The following is an 8,232-nucleotide window of genomic DNA, read 5'->3' as shown; positions in this document are numbered from 1 at the left end:
AGAGCCAAACATGATCACCCTCCATAAACACTAAGGCTCTAACTCTCCGATCTGCATAACTCTTCTGTCGACTCTGAGCTGTCAACAGTCTATACTAAATCATACGAACTTGCTCCATAGCATCTCTAAGCAAATCTGTATCCAAAGAGTCCATCTCCGCCGAATCGAACCAACCAATCGGAGATCTACACCTTATGCCATACAATGCCTCAAATTGGGCCATCTTGATAGTACAGTGATAATGTTTATTGTAGGCAAACTCTGCTAAGGGTAAATGTCGATCCCATCTAGCACCAAAATCTATCACACACGCTCGAAGCATATCTTCCAATACCTGAATGGTCCGCTCAGACTGGCCAACTGTCTGAGGGTGAAAGGCTGTACTCATATCTAACTGAGTACCCAGACCATGTTGTAATGCCTTCCAGAAGTGAGAAGTAAATAGTGAACCTCGATCTGATATGATAGAAATAGGAACTCCATGTAGTCGCACAATATGACTGATATATAGCTCGGCTAACTTCTTTGCCGTATACTTTACCCGAACCAGAATAAAGTGGGCAGACTTGGTCAGCCTATCAACAACAACCCAAATAGAGTCATAACCAACCACTGTGGTAGGTAAACCCACAACAAAGACCATGGTAATCCGCTCCCACTTCCAAGTAGGAATAGGCATCCTCTGAGATACACTCCCGGGCCGCTGGTGCTCACACTTGACTTGATGGCAAGTCAAACACCTCGAAACAAAGTCTGAAATATCCCTCTTCATCCCACACAACCAATAATGTTGACTCAGATCATGATACTTCTTTGCCGTTCCCGGATGGATGGAATACCGAGAAAATTGGGCCTCCTCAAGAATCAATCTAATCAAATCGCCTGTCTTAGGCACACAAATCCTGCCTCTGATCCGTAAGACACCATCAGAATCAAGGACAGCCTCCTTATCTTCCCCACTCAATACTTTGTCTCGAATGAGACATAATTTTTCATCATCAAACTGGTGTGCATGAATCTGCTCGACTAAAGAAGATCGAGTCTCAATAAAAGCAATCATCCCATCACTCTCCTCGGAGATCTGCAATCGGACAAGACTGTTAGCTAACAATTGAACATCTCTAGCCAATGGTCTCTCCTCAACACTAAGAGATGCAAGACTCCCCATGCTATGAGTCTTCCTACTCAAAGCATTATTGACAACATTGGCCTTTCCCGGATGATACAGAATGGTCACATCATAGTCCTTCAGCAACTCAAGCCATCTTCGCTTCCTCAAGTTCAAATCTCTCTGACTAAAGATATACTGAAGACTCCGATGATCAGTGAAGACCTCACAATGCACTCCGTACAAATAATGACGCCATAACTTAAGTACAAATACCACAGCCGCCAACTCTAGATCATGAGTAGGGTAGTTCTTCTCATGGGACTTCAATTGCCTAAAAGCATAAGCAATCACTTTCCCCTTCTGCATCAACACACCACTCAATCTAACTCCTGAAGCATCACAATACACTGCAAAGTCTACACCCTCCTCAGGTACAGTCAACACAGGAGCAGAAGTCAACAAAGTCTTGAGTTTTTGAAAGCTCTGCTCACACTCATCAGACCACTAAAAACGCACATCCTGTCGAGTCAATCTAGTTAATGGAGCTGGAATAGTAAAGAAACTCTGAACAAATCGTCGATAATAGCCTGCCAATCCCACAAAACTCCGAATCTCTGTAGGTGAAGTAGGTCGAGTCCAGCCTCTAACTCCCTCAATTTTGGCCGGATCTACTCTAATACCCTCCTTGGACACCACGTGTCCCAAGAATGTCACAGAAGTAATCCAAAACTCACACTTTGAGAACTTGGCATACAAATTCTCTTCTCTCAACCTCTGAAGGACAATCCTCAAGTGTCGGACACGATCCTCCTCAGTCTTGGAGTAAACAAAGATGTCATCGATGAAAACAATCACAAAAGAATCAAGGTATGGTCGAAACACCTCATTCATTAACTCCATGAATGCTGCAGGGGCATTAGTCAATCCAAAGGACATCACTACGAATTCATAATGCCCATACCGAGTCCGAAAAGCTGTCTTAGGGATATCTGATGCCCTAATCTTCAACTGATGATACCCAGACCTCAAATCAATCTTAGAGAACAATGATGCTCCCTGTAACTGATCAAATAAGTCATCAATACGCGGAAGAGGATACTTATTCTTCACTGTTACCTTGTTCAAGTGTCTGTAATCAATACACGTTCTCATAGTCCCATCCTTCTTCTTCACAAACAATACAGGGGCAGACACACTAGGGCGAATAAAACCCTTACTCAATAAATTATGCAACTGATCCTTCAATTCTTTCAACTCTGTTGGAGCCATACGGTATGGAGGGATAGAAATAGGCTTAGTTCCCGGAACCAAATCAACAGCAAAATTGACATCCCTATCGGGAGGAACACCTGGAAGGTCAGAAGGAAATACATCGGGAAACTCCTGAACCACGGGAACAGAGTCCATGGGAGGTGGTTCAACGCTAACCTCCCGACGAAAAGCTAAGTAAGACAAACACCCCCTCTCAACCAATCTCTGAGAACGGATAAAAGAGATGACCTTTCTAGGATAAGAACCACTAACACTCTTCCACTCAACCCTCGGAACACCAGGCATTGCTAAAGTCACAGTCTTAGCATTACAATCAAGGACAGAATGATAAGGAGAAAGCCAATCCATACCCAAGATAACATCAAAGTCTACCATCCCCAGAATGATTTAGTCTACCCAAGTGTCATACCCAGCCAAAGAAACAAGACAGGATCGATACACTCGATCCACCACTAAGGGCTTACACACGGGTGTAGAAACACGAATAGGTACAGTCATGCTATCACATATCATATCAAATTTAGCAGCAAAACACGTGTTCAAGTTCATCAATAATAAAAATGTGCAATGCCATGAGATGCAATGTCAAATATAGTGATGCATGTCTTTCTTAACGATACACACCCGCTGCCTCTCAGTCCGGGACCCATGGTGGACATATTTGTCCATGCATCTGTCGCGGTGCACGACACGACCTTCGATAATAGTAACCTTCGCGGCGCGCGATACGTCCCTCGAAATATAATATCCATCACGGCACGCGATACGACCCTCGGAATGGTACATCCTCTTACCACAACCATGTCTCAGATACAATGCAAATGACATGCTCAAATGAAAATGAAGAGATAACCACTTTGATAACAAAACGCAATTTACTACAAGGAATACAACACCAACAAATAAGCAACAAATCTCCAAGTCATTCTCAATACTACACAAGAAAATACACGAATTTTATACACTTAACAAGGGTTTAGAAATCCACTTGCCTTAGCCAATCGAATAATCACTCCGGGGCTTGAACCTTCCCCTTCTGGTGAGCTTCCGAACCAATGGAATCTATTCAAGTATATATTCGTAATAAGGTTTCAGAACTAACAACACCCACATTACTATGTTTTTAACTTTGACCTTTAAATTCACCCAATTTTATGACCAAGTTCATAATTCATGATGCCAACTCACATTTCAACTATCATATTTTCCAAATAATACAACCTTAATAGTTTTCATATAATATAATATACCAATATTTAATTTTCTTGACTCTCACTACATAACAAAAAAAAATTGTATCATCTCTATAAGTCATAAAAAAAATAAAGCTACACTACATGTAGCTCTCACGCTAAAACGGAAAAATTATGGACACACTGCTTCAGCCATGCATTGAATCCTTATTATGCACATTTTTACTAATACAGTACTTTTTAATGCTTCTAATTATATCATCATCATCATGTCATTATTGGCTATCCATTACTTGGCCAATTATCATGCCAAATCGTTACAAAAAAATTGATCCAAAAGATACAAACGATGCTAATCAAATCTGGAAAAATAATAATAATTTAATATACCATTCATTCTTTCAAAATTAAATAATTCAACCTTTTTCAAACCCACATTATAATGCTAATATAATTTCGATCATCACTTTATGAAAAGAATAAACTATAATTTCCCTTAATTCAACCAAATCCACATTAACATGTCAACTTTAAAAATTCATTCAGTCTCATTTAATACAAATCACTAACATTGCATATATACGACAATAAGATAAAGCAGGCATAAATTGAAAAGATTCGCTTACCTTTAGGTCGAATCTCCGTTGCCGAGGTTGCACGAATGGTATTTTAGGCAGTTTTCTTTTCCTCTTATTTCTTTAAATAATAATAGTAAAAGTACTAAATTTCACAAATTTATATTTTTATATATATGAGGGACAACTAGTATAGGATTTTAAATAAATTATCACTTTAACCCACTAACTATCTATTAATTCAATTAGCTATGATCACCCATCCATTAATTAATTCAAGTTAAGGAAATAATTCATATTTCCAAAAATGACCTTCCGGGTCATTACAATTCTCCAACTGAATTAGGTCTGTATAAGTTTATGGAGTGAATAATCGGTCATTGTACATATGTATTGCATGAGTAGTTCTCCAATCCCAACGATTGGCTATTCGAGATGCATGGATATATGTGTATAAATGAGCCCTGCATTTCGTTATTCAGGATTATTCGAAATATTATGATCTATTTAAGGTATTATCTCTAATATTCTCAATAGACATTACACACCCACTTAGTATTTCTTAAGATTTTCTTTTGGTAGAGATAAGATATTAACTCAAAGAATGCATTGTACAAGCACCTTATGTTAGGAGAAATTATTTTCAGTTTCTAACCAGATAAGAGATGAGTATATAATATATTTATTTGTAACTCTTCTATCATTGAGTTTGATAAATATTTTATTTCTTCTGCTATATTGATGCATGATTCTTTTATAAGTATGAGAGAATTGAATTACACTAATCTGTCTCATAAGAGAAAATATCTTTTAAATTGAATGACACTTATCTGTACATTAGGGTCTAAGTTATTTATTCTGAATAGAATTTTGAGGTTGGTTAATGGATGGACATAACTGTCATTGAAACTGAAGTCACTACCTACTTGTATGTTTTGTTTAGAAGAAAAAATGACTTAAGAGACCTTAGCTTTCCTCTTAAAAGGGGAAAAAGAGATAGTGATAACTTATAATTATTCTATTATGATTTGTGTAATAAATGAGCATTTGGGCAAGAGGTGAATTTGAGTTTTCTGAGTTTTTTCAAGAAGGTTACTAATATTATGAATATATTTTTTGATGTTTTGTAAGTCTAAATGTCTTGGTAAACTCAAAATATGTTAAGACACATGAAAGTATCATCATGAAAAAATATATGAAGTTGCTATACTAGACACTCTATAATAGATTGGTGCAGAAGAGAAAAGAAGTAGACACTTATGAAGATGATAAGATTTATTATTGACTTATTATCAATGTTCTCTTTTTTTGGAATAGGTTCTAATAAATACATGTCACATTCTAAATTCAATTTCTTTTCAGTAAGTATTTTGAACAACTATAGAACTAGTTGAATTTGACATTAGTCTAATATGTGATATGTTCAGGTATAGGATTGTCCAGCACATGTGCTGAGTGGGAGAACTATAAAATTGAATTTAAGAATGGAATGTGTGTGTTGATTGAAAATTAAGAACGGAATGTGTGTGTTGATTGGATATCCTAAAGAATGAAAGAAAGTTTATTATAGTGTCCTAAAGAAAATAAGGCACTTGTTAACACAATTGTCTGATTTCTAGAAAAGATAATTTTAGTAAACCATGTTCCTAAAAGTAAATTATCTTTACGGGAATTGAACAAAGAAATAACAAATAAGTCAATTGTAAATTCATACGCTCAAAAACATCTAATGGGTATGTCAGATTTGACGTCCCATTGCACTTAAGTAGTGGGAGAAACATTACTAAACATAAGAAAACTATTATCTCAAGTAGTGAGAGTGATGTTGAGAAAATTAAAAGAATTTCAATATCGAAAGATTAAGAATAATAGTAGTACTTAGTCTTAGTGGGAGAATCATAAGGAAGATTGAGTTGTTTTGTATGCTTGAGAGAACTTTTATGATAGAGCTCCTGAAAAGAAGTACACTTTGGAGGGTTTCATCATAAGGTCTCTCAAGATCAAGAACAAATCGATTTGTCACGACTAAGCACTACTAGACAAAATTGCATGAGAAAATAGCTTGGTAATTTTCTTTTGATAAGAAATAAAGGAATGCGTGTGAAAGTTGTAATTGCATAGTTAAGAGTTTAAGTGGGAGATTGTTAGGGTATATACTATTAATCATGTGTTTGGACATAGCATTCTAACAATTTTCAAGATTAAATATCTAAGTGGGAGATGTTAGGGCATATACTATTAACCATGCATTTATATATAGTACATTATAACAATTGTGATGGTTAAAAGTCTAAGTGGGAGATTGTTGGGTTATGTACAATTAACCATGTGTTAAGAAATAATATTTATTAGAGAATAAATATTTTCTCAATTTCAATAGATCAGATATTCGTTTATAGTGTCTATTTTTATATAGTAGATGATTTAGTGTGTACAGTTTTATCTTATACACAGAGGATTAAATCATCGGTTCTTATAGGTATAAAGTTTTGGTTAACAATCTAGGATGGAAATTGGACATGCCATCGGGTAAGATTGTAGCACAAGAGTATATGTAATTTATCTTGATTATTGGAATGGTATAGTTCCAACTTCTTGTGCTAGTACATTTTGTATGTATTGAACGGGACCGAGTAGAGATAGTTATTTTAGACTGACTAACAAAAACATATTCTCTAAACTATTATATGTACTTATATTCTTAATCCTGATATAACTATTATGATATATATACATATATATATATATATATATATATATATATATATATATATGTATATATTAATTAATTAATTATTGTTTTAATCTCTTAAAAGGTGAGATTCTAAGATGGGTCAATATGCCTGGTAAGTTGGATGATAATAATATATATTGGTGAAATAATAAGTTAGTGGATGGAATCCATGTCTTATTATAGATATTGATTAAGATCCCTTTTTGAGAAACTTATAAGTTTTCATCGTGTCAAATCTTGCAAGTGGATTTATGAATCCGACACATAAAATAAGTTAAGTAGTGCTCTAAAGGAAATTAACCATTAAGTTAAATTCGTCAGTAATTTAATTTATTGATTAGTGTCTGAAATCTTAACATGGGAAAATACATCAGTGTTTAATGGGGAATTAGGAAATAGAGGAGTGCAATTACGAATTTCTAGTGGAATGATGTGCCATTTATTATGGTAAAAATAATTCAAATTAAATATTTGGAATTATTTCCATAATAGGAAGCCTGAGTAATTAATTTTGTGGTCCCTATAGTGCCCATATTTAACTAGAACTTAGAATCCTAATTCTAAAGGTAAAAGGGGAGAGGCGTTAGTTTTCTTATAAAAAGAAAACTAACGTGTAAATTTTCATGGATAAGAAATCTCTATAATAAGGGATTCTTCAAACCTTAGATAGATGATTAATTTTCTATTTGATATTTGTCCACCCAAGTATTGAGAGAATTCGGATGTGACTTGAGATCACTGTAGAACATCGTAGCTACCTTGTAGATTCGCTTGAAGGTTCTATCTTGGGGATTCACATGAAGGTATCTCTTCACGCTTCAAAAGGTATTTATCGAATTAAATTTCAGTATGTTCATGTGTTCTAGCATCATTATGTGATCTAACATAAATGATATTGTTTATCTATTATTCATGTAAGCAGTAAAGATGAAAATATATTTCTGCTGTGCATATAATTTTCCAACATTAATATCTTCATATAAAGCTTCAATTGATGAGCAGTGAAACTTCAAATTATTATTGAGTTTTATAATGCAAAACACAATATGTATGTTTTGATATCATACAGTGAACTATTAAAGTTGCATTAATAATAGGCATATGCAACATTAATTGCATTTTTGCTTGCTTGCTTGGTGCAAGTTATTTATGATTCTACTATGTTTTTAATATATAAACTAATATAACATAATTCCTGCTGCAGGTGTTCGGACACCGGCAACTACGTCTGCACTGTGATCCAATTTGTTTTATCAAATCTTCCATCCCCTACTGGTTCCTACAAATTTAGAGAAACAGCATTAAACTTGTTTGAAACTGAAGTCAATAAGTTATTATATATATATA

Source organism: Solanum pennellii, chromosome 6 (assembly GCF_001406875.1).
Source record: "Solanum pennellii chromosome 6, SPENNV200".
Lineage (NCBI taxonomy): Eukaryota > Viridiplantae > Streptophyta > Magnoliopsida > Solanales > Solanaceae > Solanum > Solanum pennellii.
This window is presented reverse-complemented; position numbering follows the sequence as displayed.